The sequence below is a fragment of the Thunnus maccoyii genome, chromosome 15 (genome assembly GCF_910596095.1).
Source record: "Thunnus maccoyii chromosome 15, fThuMac1.1, whole genome shotgun sequence".
Taxonomy (NCBI): domain Eukaryota; kingdom Metazoa; phylum Chordata; class Actinopteri; order Scombriformes; family Scombridae; genus Thunnus; species Thunnus maccoyii.
Genome location: NC_056547.1, coordinates 29,321,786 through 29,335,302, shown reverse-complemented (window position 1 = coordinate 29,335,302; position 13,517 = coordinate 29,321,786). Strand labels below are relative to the sequence as shown.

The window sequence follows — 13,517 nt, the reverse complement described above, 5'->3', positions numbered from 1 at the left end:
TAAAATTACATTTAGACTGTAATAGATGGCTTTTAGCATATTTCCTATAGAAATAGGTATCAGTCTTGCATCAAATGGTAAATTCCACTCTATGCAGAATGTTGCATGCATGTCTGCACAGTGTTATATTTTCACAGCTCACTGTCAGTAAATATCATACGGTAAGTACTGGACTACAAGGGAGTTGCAAGCCTGCAAAGTTTTTTAAAGCTTTGAATGGGTTGACTGGGTTCTGGAGATGTGGTTACAAGTTGAAGGAAATGGTCCTGGCCACATGGATCTTCTGGGGTTCCTAACTGCCCGGATGGCGGCCTTTTCTCCCCGCTGATGTCGAGAGGAGGTTCCGGATGCAATGGGCCGGTGCTGAGGGGCTTAAGAGGAGCTTCTACCCTCTGACCACTGGGATCCTGCATGGCATTGCTACATAGGACTGTCATCCAAGGCCATTTATCGTACCACAGAGCATGTGCCTTGAAGAAATTTAATCATTAGATACTGGGCTCTCACCTCTCTCATCATACCTAAGAAGACTAACAGAGTGGTCCACATGCTGTTGTCATCATGTTGTCATCATCATGTTGTAAATCATTTATTTATTTTTGTTTACTTAAAAGCGGGCAGGCACATTTAAATATACCGAGTCTAAAAATACTGGACCATGACTATAACCATGTTTAAATTTGAGCTGTAGAATCAAAGCAAACTGACCCTTAGGCTGATAAAACCTCCAAAGTGTCAGAGAAAGGTCATGACCTCACATGAAAATGAGCTTTTACAGTAGCTACAGTACATGTGCTACCATAAACCAATGTATTGTTCGCTTTCTAAATAAACAACCAAACTTTAAAATATCAATAAAATGAGGGAAGAGCAGCGTTGAATGCAATTAATATTCTGCAGATTTCTGTATGGAAGATGATTGGATGGGATCTAAAAAGCCAGTGAAAATGAAACATGGAAAAAAGGTAGACATGAGTATAAGAGCAGTGAACACAAACAAGTAACAAATAAGAATTAATGAAAACTTTGCCTGAAGTATATGACACACATGCAGTATGAAGAGAAAACAATAAATTAATTTACAGCTTGTATCTAATGATGTATCATATTCACATTACCAGGTTTACAGAGGGCCACATATTGCAACCTTTAATTTAGGGGGGACATGTCATGTTTCTTGTGATTTTCTGTTATTCTCATACTGTTATGTCAGATGTCCATGTTAAATATGGCCTCTGTTTCATAGCTTTTGTTGCTAAGGTAGTCCACTTGAACATTTTGGATCGGATTTGGGCTCGAACATGCATGGATGTATCTATGAAGTTTCCATTTTGAACAGAAAAAATGAGAAAAAGAAGTGAATTCCTACTACTGTAGTTTGTTTACATAGCCTCTTTCTAAGTAGCAGCTTCCAGAAGCTGACCAATCAGATCAGAGTGGGCTCATCAGGAGGCGGGGCCTTAAAGAGACAGGAGCTAAAACGGCCTCTTTCATACAGAGGCTGAACTGAGGGGCTGCATAAAGATAAATAAGGAGATTTTAACTGTAAATCATGCAAAGATATTCCAGTAGAGTCCCAGAATATAAATATAGACCTGGATATGTGCAGAATCTGTATCCTTTAAGCAACTGAATTACTGTAAATTATATCAGCAAATAGTTTGCATTCAAATCAAATATATTCACTTCACAGAAAAGGGGTATACAATGCAGTATTAAGCAATGACCATCATGTTTAATGCACACTTGTGCTCTACCTCCCCCTCATAATACCCAACCACACTGAGAGCCTCTCGTATGTGCTGTGGGCATTGTTCACTCCATCCTTCTCTTTCAGACGGCAATAAAAGCTCATTGTGGTTGTTCAACAGTGAGAATTAAAAAGAAGCCATGCATCCGGTGTAATCCTCGTCTGAACCACTGATTTCTAAGCCAAGTGCTTTCACTCTGCTGGGATAAACAAAGAGGCTTCTCTCTGCCCCAAGGCCCTGCTGCAGTCAGAGCATCCTGCAGGCTGACGTTTACTTTGCTCCGTCCACTTCCATTTTCTTTTATGTGGCAAAATGAAAAGGGGACATAATGTCGGGCTTTTTCATTACCAGTAAAGAAAAGGAACTTCCTTTGACAAAATGGAGAGATCCTTGTTTATCCCTGCTGTCTGGCAGTTTCACCTCAGGTGAGGACTCCCTGGAGCCACTTCAGAGGACAGGAAATGTCTGCAGAGGTCTGAGAGCTGCACACACATGACCAGAGGCAAAGCACACTCTGGAGGAAGAAAAACAAATCTGAGGATTGTTTTCTTTTGTTGCATGCCTGCACAAAATCCACTTTGATGTTGTCATAACTCCAAATTTATATGTGTCCCCTGGAAAGCTCAATCTCCTGTATTACAGAGGAGTATGAAAGTGACTGGTTAAAGTTACAGTATTTTATTTTTGTGAAGGTTAAATTGAGGCTTTGGTTATTGTTTTTGCTTCCTATATTAGTGGCCCCTGGAGGATGCATGCTATAGTGTACCATGTCCTAAAATACTTGCACAACAAATCTTGTGAAAAATGGTGAAAAATGATTTAGGGTGAATCTTGCCCAACAATTGAATATTGAAACTATTTACATTTGTGTGGGTTTTTTTTGCCAGCTTTTTTTCTAAATTTCTAAGTGGCTTCACCAGTATCACTGGAAAGAAGGTTCCACTCACATCCTATGCAGGACATCAGACTCACTACTTAGTGGTCTTGATCCTGTCTATCACTCATCTTTGCATTTATTTTAATTGTTGGAACAAGAACTCATAGCTGTCATTCTAATGTTCCTTTTCATCTCTGAAGCCATTCTTGGTAAACTACTGCTTTACCTTTGTAAAATGTTCTTTCCTCTAACAGCTTTAAGTGCAGATCATCTCAATGGATAATCTGCAGAGTCTGCTCTGAAGTTGGTAAGACTGCATTTTCCTACTCTGTGGAATTATTTAAAAGATAAACTTCATCTGGAAACGTTGCCTTCAAATCAGACAAAAAGTTTTATGAGGAATGTAATTGTTTTAAAAAGTCAAGTTTCATTTATCTCATAAAGTGTTCATGCCCTGTTTACTGTGCTGTATTTGTTCTAAATGAATGATATGTGTTCTTAAGGAATTATGTGATATACTGTTTCTTGCGCTTCAGTTTGGCTGAGTCTCTCTTGCTAAAAGTTATAATGTATTTGAAGATTTAAAAATTAAAAATGAAATGATCTACATCAAAACCAAACAAAGCCATACTTTAACAACCACTACCCTTTTTGCTCTGAGTGATAAAGTTCCCTAACAAGTTAGATATGTCAATGCCCTGATAAAACACTTCCATTCTTCATTTTTGCCACTTAAGGTGCACTTCAGCAGTCCAAACGCCTTTCTGCTCAACCCAATGCTGCTCTCTTGAGACCTGAACAATTTCAGTCATGGTGCCCTTTTATCCATTTTCACGTCTGCCTCTTGCAAACTCTGTATACACTTCTTCTACAACCTTTGAACCTCACTCTTTAGTCCTCTTTAGTCCAAGTTTTGTTTTTCCCAGCAGACGTCAAAGCCTTCTTTACTGGCACAGCATATCAGTCAGCTTTCTGCCAGCCTGACATGTGGGAGTGATTATCTGTTCTTTTGGTATGTCCTCCCCTCCTCTACCTGAGTCTTCTTCCCACAAAGCCTCCGCTAAAAAACCCATCTGATTTATAGAGAACATGTGTGAAATATCACAACAGGATATCAGGTAGAAGGGGAAAGTCTGGGAGTATACTCACTCTGTACTGACGCAGGTGAAGTGTTAGAAAAAATGCAAGAAATAGTAATAGCAGTAATAATTATATAGAACTACTAAATGTGTACTATACTGTGATAATGTTTATATCAAATATGGTTGTTCATGTGCTTCGGACCTTCCATTGATTCCTACTGAAAAAGGGGGATGTGGTAAATGAGTGAAACAGCACATAGCAGTAGAATTGAAGGGTGGTTGTGTTTACTGGTGATTCACAATGAATCACAGAGCAAAGGTCACATCTTGCAGGTAAGTGCAGTAATTTTGGCTTACAGAGGTTTGGTTCGGCCAGGCACAGTAATACTGTGAAACCCTCTGCCATCTGAGTGGGAAATCAGCAGAGGAACAGAGGTAGAAATGTGTCCTGGCAAACTGTGCTAATTGATATTCTTATATTAATAATAGATCAGATGATTATGCATAATGTGAAAGGTATCACTTGTAGTGACAACCTCATGCAGATCATTAACTTTGCAGTTCCCATCATCTCCACAAAGCTAGCATCTTTCAGCTCACTCTTTTGGTTTTATTGTTTTGGATTAGTCTCAGTGCCCTCATCAATATGGTTTCCAACAGCAGCAGGCGGCTGTTTTCAGCTGCAGCAGTTGGCAGTGACCAGATATTTTTCTCAGCAGTTAGTGGAGATCAAACCAGAGCTACAAGAAGAGGGAATATTGGACACAAACACGACTCCAAATCAATGCTAACGTTGCTGTTTGTCTGTTGGATGTATAAATACGGAACTGTTTGCTGTCAAGTTCACCATAACTTAGAAAACTACTCCATCAATTTAGCACTGCACGCCTATAACATTGTCAGACTCATAATGGACAGTTTAGTTTAGTTTTTTTAAAGTATCAAAATTTTAGCAGAGCCACAGTTATCTTGTTTTTTCCTTACACATTCCTCTTACTTGCAAAAACCTAGTCCAACTCGACCACTGACAGGTGTTATGCTTAGTGTTGGGCAACCAGTCTACCAGTTACTCTACATTAAATGAAGCTCCACTACACTCCCCAGAGAAATGTTGCAAGCTAAGCTAGCAAAAGTTAGTTCTTTTGGGTTTTTTTTTTTTTTTTTTACATTGAACCAACTTCATTCAACTGCAGTTCAATCAATACATTCAAGCCCATATTAAAAAATCTACCAAAGATCAATAAGCTCTGTGACCACTGAGTCTAAACTTCATCTATGGTTTTCTCATAAGCGCAGGTAGTCTTGTTTTTAATTTGATAAGTTTACATTATTAATGTCTAGTTGACATTGTGGGTGTATGTGATGTGCTGTTGTGTGTAGCTTTGTATTTTGTATTTTGTATAATGTGTTCAGTGTGTTTTTTTGCTTTGTACTGTTTGTTGTTGTGCTGCTGTATGTTTTGATTGTGGGAGACTACGGATGTAAATTAGCTTTGAGCTAACTCTGGGACAGTGCATCTTTTGTGTGAAAAACTGTACACTGTCCCAATAAATAAATACAATTGCTAAATGCCAAGTCAATGCTTTCTCACTGATCAATATAACTGTCAGTCAAACAGATAGGCAGGCAAAAAACTGTTTATTATTATTGCAAATGATTGTTTATTAAACAATACGAGCCCCGTCAGTCTCTCCTGTGCAATTGTGCTTCTCAGATATGTTTTTATTAGCTACATCAGACTCACCTGGTAATATGGAGTGGTGCTTTATAAATAGAGAAAGAAGTCACAAGGGCCTTTCCTCCATGTCCACCATGTTGTCATCCTCTTCTTCAACTTACTGTCTCCTTTTTCATCTTGGAATAACAAATCCACCAAATCAGTAAAATAGGAGCTCAGGTACTTCTTATAGTCGTATGAAAGCTGCACTCCACTAAGGGGAGGACTATGATGGGCAACCACTATGTTGGTTTCCTGGGAATTGATGGGTTTGATTTGTTACTTTTATAGGCTGTTTGCAGGCGCAGATGCTGTGGCAGTGTCAAGGCACCTCGTGACCCCATGTCCCTACTGATATGTACACCATATATGATGATGTCAATGCAGTTTTACTCTTTCACTGTTTCAAGATTCCCCCATAACATCTCAAAGGTCTACATGAGCCCACCTGGGTGGGAACCCTGGCAAATGTAGACCTGGGCAGTTCTCATGACAGTATCAAGGTCCACCTTGAACTCTGTCCCCACTGTCCCAATGACAGAAATACACACTCATGCCAGTTTATAGTTTCACTGCTTCAAGACACCCCATAACCGCCTTGTATCTTTATTTGACGCCCTCTGGTGACTTTAAAATCCCTTTGAATAAGTATGGGTCAGATTTGACCTGGAACACCCTCTATGTGCAAAAATGTATACCAGCTGCACAAAAATAAATCATTTTGAAATATTTCCATTTTTGTATATTCTGGGCCACTTAAGGAGAAGTCAGAGAATGGCAGAGATGAGGAACGGTCTACAGAGGTCTGCTAACCTCACAGATTTTTTTACTTTTCAGATTTGTAGTCTTCAACCCCAACCCCAACCAACCAATGTGTTATACGCTGTGGTCAACATATGTATTAAAAAAACTGAAAAGATAATCAGTGGGTTGGAGGACATGCACTGTAGTCATGGATGGATTGTGAGGCGGTGAGTAATTAAAGATAAAATATTGAATATTTTTCCAAAGTTGTTCAAATTTTTAAAAAGTGACAGCCCTAAGAGGAAGGAATGATTTCAAGCTCTCTCTGATGTTCTTTTCCTTCTTCACACAACTACTTCTTTTAAATTTCTTGTGTAACTTGGTGCAACACCATGAATGCCTTTGAGGACAGACGGTCTGAAAGTGAATGCCATTATCCTCATTTTTACGATTATCACATACCCCTCGCTATGGCCGCAGGGTTTTTGCCCATCATAGACCTGGTCAGACGATGCATTGTATGACCTAATGCATTTGAACCAAACTAAAACCTTTAAGTGCCCTCAAGCCCTTTGGTCCCTGGGTCTGTGCCTGGTAGGCCCATGTGGTGTTTCCATCCATAGTGAGTTGCTGTCAAGATGACAGGGTCTTTCTCTGTGCTACTGAAGTTTGACAGGATTGTTATTCAGCTTCAGGTGAAAAAGACAGTTTCCAAGGAAGGTTGAAAGAAAAAGCTATGTGAGTGGCATTACAAGTGGGTCTAAAATGGGAACATAAGCATCAGGGATTTCCATACATTTATCATGCCCTTAGTCTCCTCTGTGCAAACACCACCTCTATCTTTGATGTCTGCCATATCAAATTCTGCATGTGTGCTGTGAAAAAACTCAGAGCGCGTGATTTATTATCCAAGGGGCGGCGCACTTCATCTGAAACAGAGGCACATTGGGGAAGATGTGAATTTGACTAAGACGAAAAAAGGCAACTGTTGGAAATGTAGGCGCCTCGGAGGAACCTGAGCTCTCAGCATGTAGCATGGCAAGCTGGATTACCACTCTGATCCATACTCCCTGATGTAGTGGCAGTGAGACTGAGGTTCTGATAGACAGCAATACCCTTGATAGTATTCACTGTATCTGCTACACCCACTGGCATGGAAACACGGTAAACAACAGCCTACAATGGGGTTAGATCAGGTTTTAGAAAATGCAAAACAAAATAAAACTGAAAGTCTTGTTTTGTTGTCTAAAACAATAAAGGTTTGCCCTCTGGGAAGCATTGGTGTGCCAGTAAATTTCAAAGCAATCTGCCCATTAGATTTTGATATATCTTGTGTAAAGATAGAAACTTGCATACAAATAGAAACAAAATAGAGCTGATTGTATCTTAAAATAGAGAAAATTCAATGTAGCAATGTAACACAATTAATATAGTAAGTTTTGCTAACTAGGTTTGTATCATAAACATTGTTAATTGTCCCAGGATTAAGCTGATGTTAGCCTACTGTTTCTGTTCATTGATCTGTCTGAGGTGCATAGATTAGGAAACTCAGTAAAATCAGCTCTTTCATGGTTGCCCAATACATTTCCTTCATTGTGGTTTCTGTGGTTGCCATGGTCACATGGTGAGCCGAGGCAGCTAGATGGAAAAACAATCATAATCTCAGACGGCAAAGAGCTGTGTATATTCACAACAGTGCTCACATTGAAAACAATGGAGGCAGGGGGTGTTTTTCTGTTGCACCTTGAAGGTCAGAGTTCTCGAGAACATTAGCATGTATCCTCTGGGGATTATGAATATCCACAGCAAATTTCATGGGAGTGTGGCAGTTGTAGCCCTCAGTATAACATAATGCATAGTGCACTAAGCAGACATGTAGAAAGGCAGCAGGATAAGCAGGTAGGATAATTAAAAAGGACATATTTCATTATCTGCGAATCCAGTGTCACCAGATGCAGTTCTCACCAGCTCTCTCTGGGCCAGTGCTGCTTGTGTTTTTACATGCTAAATTGTTAGCAATCTTCTAGTCTCCAAGTTAAAAGAAACCCTTTTTCAGCTTGAAGATCTAAAATTAGTACCACAGCTTTACAGAGCTGTATTAGTCCTGCATCATGAGTTGTCCAGCTAAACAACAGGTTTAATTTAATTGTGTCTATCAACTATAAACATAGAGTAGACACTGCTGGCATTTGAGCCTAGGATCTCCTGTTTACAAGAGAGGTACTTTGACCAATTAAGCTACAGTGCCTGCAGTTGGGTAAAGACTACAGGATGAGGTAAAGTTCACAAATAAAACACCTCTGTCATGCATGTTGAGTTAAAGAGCAGCCCACTCATGGAGATTAATTGGATAGTGTCTCGTAGCTGTGGTTAACATAAGATAGAAAAGTGGCAGCACTCCTGTGTGTTTGAACTCAGGATCTCTTGTTTACAAGACAGGCACTTTTGTCAGCTAAGCTACAGCACTTGATGACGATGATGATAAAAATGTACACAAGGTAGTGTCTCAAAAGCCTTTGGGCTCAAGTTCGCTGATAACGTTAGCAAACAGAATTGCTGCTTCAGTCCCTCAATCCAACCAGAAATTATTCTACATGCAAACATAACCTGCCTATTGACTGGGAAATTGTAAACCTTACCCAAAAATGACTCTAAGATGGCATTGTTAATTGTTTTCCAATCAAGAGTACCAAAAATATCAATCATGAAGCAAGCCATCATTCATTGTACCACCCATAACAGCTCAGCCTCCAATATAAAGGTATGCAGCAATATGTGTAGATGTTTGCTTGCTATCATAAATGGTAAGAAAAGGTGCTGACATCAGCTTTAGATTAAAGTAGTTTGTGTCTCCTTCCTATTCCTATATATTTATTCTATTTTCACTTTATTTTATGTATATTTATTAATGTTATCAAGTGGGCTTTGTTTTCCATCTTATGTTATATTAATGTTTTACATGCTTTTATGTCTTCTTCACATGAAGCACTTGGTGCATGTAAATTCTTTTGTTGTAAAGCACTTTGAGCTGCATTTCTTGTATGAAAAGTGCTATACAAATAAAGTTATTATTATTATTCAGAAAGGTGCTATAGACTTACTGAGGCACCACTGGGATTTGAACCCAGGATCTCCTGTTTACAAGACAGGTGCTTTGACCAACTAAGCCACGGTGCCTTTAGTGATAGCCACCTGAATGCATCCTTAGCTTTGGTCTCTGAAGGGTGTCTGAATGATCCTACATTCTGGGTGCATCTTTTGGAAAATCCAGTCTCTCAGTATGGGACACAGCCATTTTAAAGACTCCTCCAAATGCAGCCAAGAAATGCAGAAACATTTTGTTGGGAGAACCCTGTGATCTATCCCTCAGCATACCATAATCCATTATGCAACAGCAACAACAAAACAATCCCCTAGAGCAGTTTGATGACAACATAAACAGTGGTGTTAGTTTGGTAATAAAGCATAAAGTCCTCCTACAGACCTAAAGTATCATGCCGCAGAAGAACCTAATCCGCAGATGGGTTCAAACCACTAGCCTTTCAGTTGACAGCCGAGTGTGCTGACTGATTATACCACAGGACCTTTCAGCAAGACCTCAAGGGATGATCAGTACCAAACTAGATTCCGAGATGCAGAAAAAGTGCTTTTTAATATCTCTCAGATGGAGTTATAAATTTCATCTGTGGTGGGAGTGACTTTTATTCCAACCACATCTCAGGTCAGAGGTTTGTATCAGTGCTTTACAGAGCTATGCTAGTCCTACATGTTGAAGCCAAGCAGCTAAAGAATCTGACCCACTGACTGCATTTAATTGGCTTATTGGTAGGTTTTGTGGGTATAGTATACGTCAACACAGAAACATCAGCAAGGCATTACAGGGTTTTGAACACAGGATTTCCTGTTTACAAAATGAGCATTTTAACCAACTAACCTAGCAGAAAAGCTCCTACACAATAGATTCCAGTTTTTAGATTTCACAAAAACATTTGGAGTCAACCTAAACCAACCAAAAGACCGAACAAATTTAGCTGAGAATAACAGTACTTAATTAGTACTGTCGATTGACTGTATATAAAGATGGACGACACGTCTCCACTTCCTACCGTTATGCAAAAGTGAAGCCAAAATATCTCCTTTCCGGGAGCTGCCATCTTGCTTGTGTGATATCATTTGAAGCAAGAGTCTGTGCAGTAGAGTAGGGCATTGGGATGACAGCCTGCGGAACATGCTCCTGCCGCCTGATGGAGGTTTGAAGGCGGTTTGTCACAGCTGTCAATCATGACATGGAATCCCCTTTTTATGTCATTAAATATCTAAAGACAAACGTATAAGAAAAATGAGCACTTGGACAAACATCAGTATGATAAGAACTACCTAAAATGACAGAAACCATCTTTGGGAAAAAATTATTTGATGTGTACTTTGATTTTTTAGTTTGGCTTATGTCCCATCCCTTTATGTGGAGGAGGCGGGACTTATGACCTATACTGCAGCCAGGGGGTGATCGATATGTTTTGGCTTCACTTTTTGGGAGCTGTCATGACATCTATATTTAAATGCAGTCATAATCTGAAAAAAATTAAGCAGGCTGCCTGGCCAATTGATCCTTCTGAACCTGGCACAAAACAGCCGGTAACATCTCAGCCACTCAAAAGGATGCAATCTGTGTAGATTCCTTCTCTTGTTTACATTAATTTATGTGCTGAGCTGACAGAAGTTTCATGATCACAGTCCACACAGCTATGGCAGAACTGCATAAAGGCAGGCACTGCTGGGATTTGAACCCAGGATCTCCTGTTTACGAGACAGGTGCTTTGACCAATTAAGCCACAGTGCCATCAGTTTTGTGCTCATTTTAAATGTGATTGGATACCAAATCATACCAGCTTTTTACATACTGGTTTTTCAAGAGTTTTAATAGAAACATCTAGAGCAAAGATTGCAAACAGTGACTAAGATGATCAGTTCACTCGAAATCTGCTGAGATTTGTCAATACTCTACATAACAGTAGTGAAGCCTACAGAACCACTTTAGGGAAAAAGTCAATTGAAGACCATAATAGAGTGTTCAAGTGGTCCTTCTCAACCTCTAAAATAGCGAATATATATATCAGATTTACCTGGTGACTAACTGAATGGTGCCGTGGCCATTGGTGACCAGTAAATACAACACTGGAACTGGACCAATGAGGGAGAGAAATTAAGGGAAGGGAAAATATTCAGATATAAGTTTTATAATTATATTTATTTATTTCTAATTAATCTAGTACATTGTTTGCCAGTTGTTCATTATCTGTGAAGTTAAATGTCACAACCTGCAATTTAATATAGAGAAACATACCCCAGTTTCCCAGTGGTCTTAACTTTCTATCTTTAGCTTGGAAATATTTAATCTGTTGGTGGGATCAAAGAACCAAGATCTCAGTAACAATTGAGAATACTGAATGATTTCACGTCAGTACTGATTCTACCTGGACAATGTTACTCTATCAATGGCTATAACACAGTGTTTCTCATACTGTCACTGCCTGGCTCTAGACTGTGGCAAAAATAGGTAGTCACACGGGTATTCAATATTTTAAAGTATTTTTATTTAAAACTAACCGGGCCCAGGTGTGTCCCTTGCTGCTAATCAGTCTGCCCTCAGGTACATATTCCTGCAGACAGAACACAGCTGCAACAAACAAAACAAAGGGGCTGTCACAATACTACTAGGTTGTTCAGTGCAAGCTCCCTGGTCTCTGGACAAGACTGAAGATAATAACTGCATCAGTCTTGTGTGTTGAGCTCATGGTGTTTGATTGGCTTGTGTCTTATCGCTACAGATTAACAGAAACATAAAGGCACTGCTGGGATTTGAACCCAGGATCTCCTGTTTACAAGACAGGCGCTTTGACCACCTAAGCTACAGCACCTGATGGATGAGTGATGGGTTACGTATTAAGTGTAGCATCTCAAAAACTTTTGGGTTCAAGTTAGCTAACAGCATTTCTGTTTCAGTCCCATCATTCAACAAGAAATGACGCAGCCAATTGCTGTGGATCTCGCCTGAAACTAGTTCTAGATGGCGTTGTACGAGGTGGACACAAAAAAACATAAAGCAGGTCCTCATTCACTGAGTCAGTTATTGTTTTGCCCATTACAGCTCAGCCTCCAATACAGTATGGAGTCTGTGTAGATATTTGCTACTGTTCACATGAATGGATGCCCCTCAGTAACAAAAGCTTCATTACTACAGTACACTTCACTTAGAGCTGCATTTAATGCATTTGGTTCAGGAAGTGTCAGACAGGCACTGCTGGGATTTGAACCGAGGATCTGCTGTTTACCAGACAGATGCTTTGACCATGTAAGCCATGGCTCCATCATGTTTCTGCCTTTTGGAGGCAGTATAGTTCAGGTTGCCATCAGTCACTGGTAGCCTGAATACAACACTGAAACTACATGAACAAAAAAGTCTCTGCAGGATATAAATAATGGAAGCCAGACATAAACTCCAGTGTTTGTTCTTGCAGTCTTGACTTGCTGTTAATCTCTAGGCATTACAAATAAATGGCAAGCATGCTGAGCAATTATGCCTTCAGAGAGCTTTCTGCAAGATTTCACCCAGACATCAGTACTGTGCTGAAATAGCAACAGAACTGCAAGTTTTATGCTATCAGGTTGGTCATTGCAATCCCCTCCTCTCCAAATGTAAATCAGGGCTTTTGCAGAATGAAGAACAGAACTTAGAACTTACAGCTGCTTTACAGAGGTCCCTCAATTTTGCTGCCCAGTATCCCAGCCCAGCGTAACATTCACATTGTAGAATTCCGTGATTTACGTCCAGTGCCAAAATTCAGTCCCTATAGAGGAGATAGTGTGCCAAATGTGGTGAGGCGGACAGTAAGGGTGTGGATGTTGAGGTGGGTGTATAGTACGTCTGTTTCTCATGTAGGATGGCAGATTTATCATCCACAACGACAATCTTTCCCTAACCTTAACCATATTGTAGTTGCCATTTGCATACATTATTGATAGCCAGGGTTTGAAAAATGTTGGCTTTGGATGGACAGAATCATCTAATATCAAGTAATTCAATAGACTGTAACATGTAGCTATGGGTTAGGATCAAGGATTGAATGGTTTCTTACAAGAAAGGTGCTTTGACCACCTAAGATAGAACACCTTGTGTGTACAAGATAAAACTTTTGGGATAAAATTAGGTTGTATAGTTAGGTAACAACATCACTACTTCAGTCCTGTAATCCAACCAGAAATGATTTTGGATGCTAACATAAGCTGCCTATTGCCTTGGAAGTTGTGGCAAAACTGGCTCTAAAGACATCAAACATAAAGCAGAT

General features: G+C 39.7%; 3 non-coding genes across 3 annotated transcripts; all 3 read right to left on the bottom strand.

Moving 5' to 3' along the window:
• Nucleotides 1–9,274: 9,274 nt before the first annotated feature.
• Nucleotides 9,275–9,348, bottom strand: trnat-ugu. The gene has a single exon. It is a non-coding gene; the product is annotated as a tRNA-Thr (tRNA).
• A 1,589-nt stretch (nt 9,349–10,937) lies between these two features.
• Nucleotides 10,938–11,011, bottom strand: trnat-cgu. The gene has a single exon. It is a non-coding gene; the product is annotated as a tRNA-Thr (tRNA).
• A 1,004-nt stretch (nt 11,012–12,015) lies between these two features.
• On the bottom strand, nt 12,016–12,089 carry trnat-ugu. Its single transcript has one exon. It is a non-coding gene; the product is annotated as a tRNA-Thr (tRNA).
• Nucleotides 12,090–13,517: the final 1,428 nt, after the last annotated feature.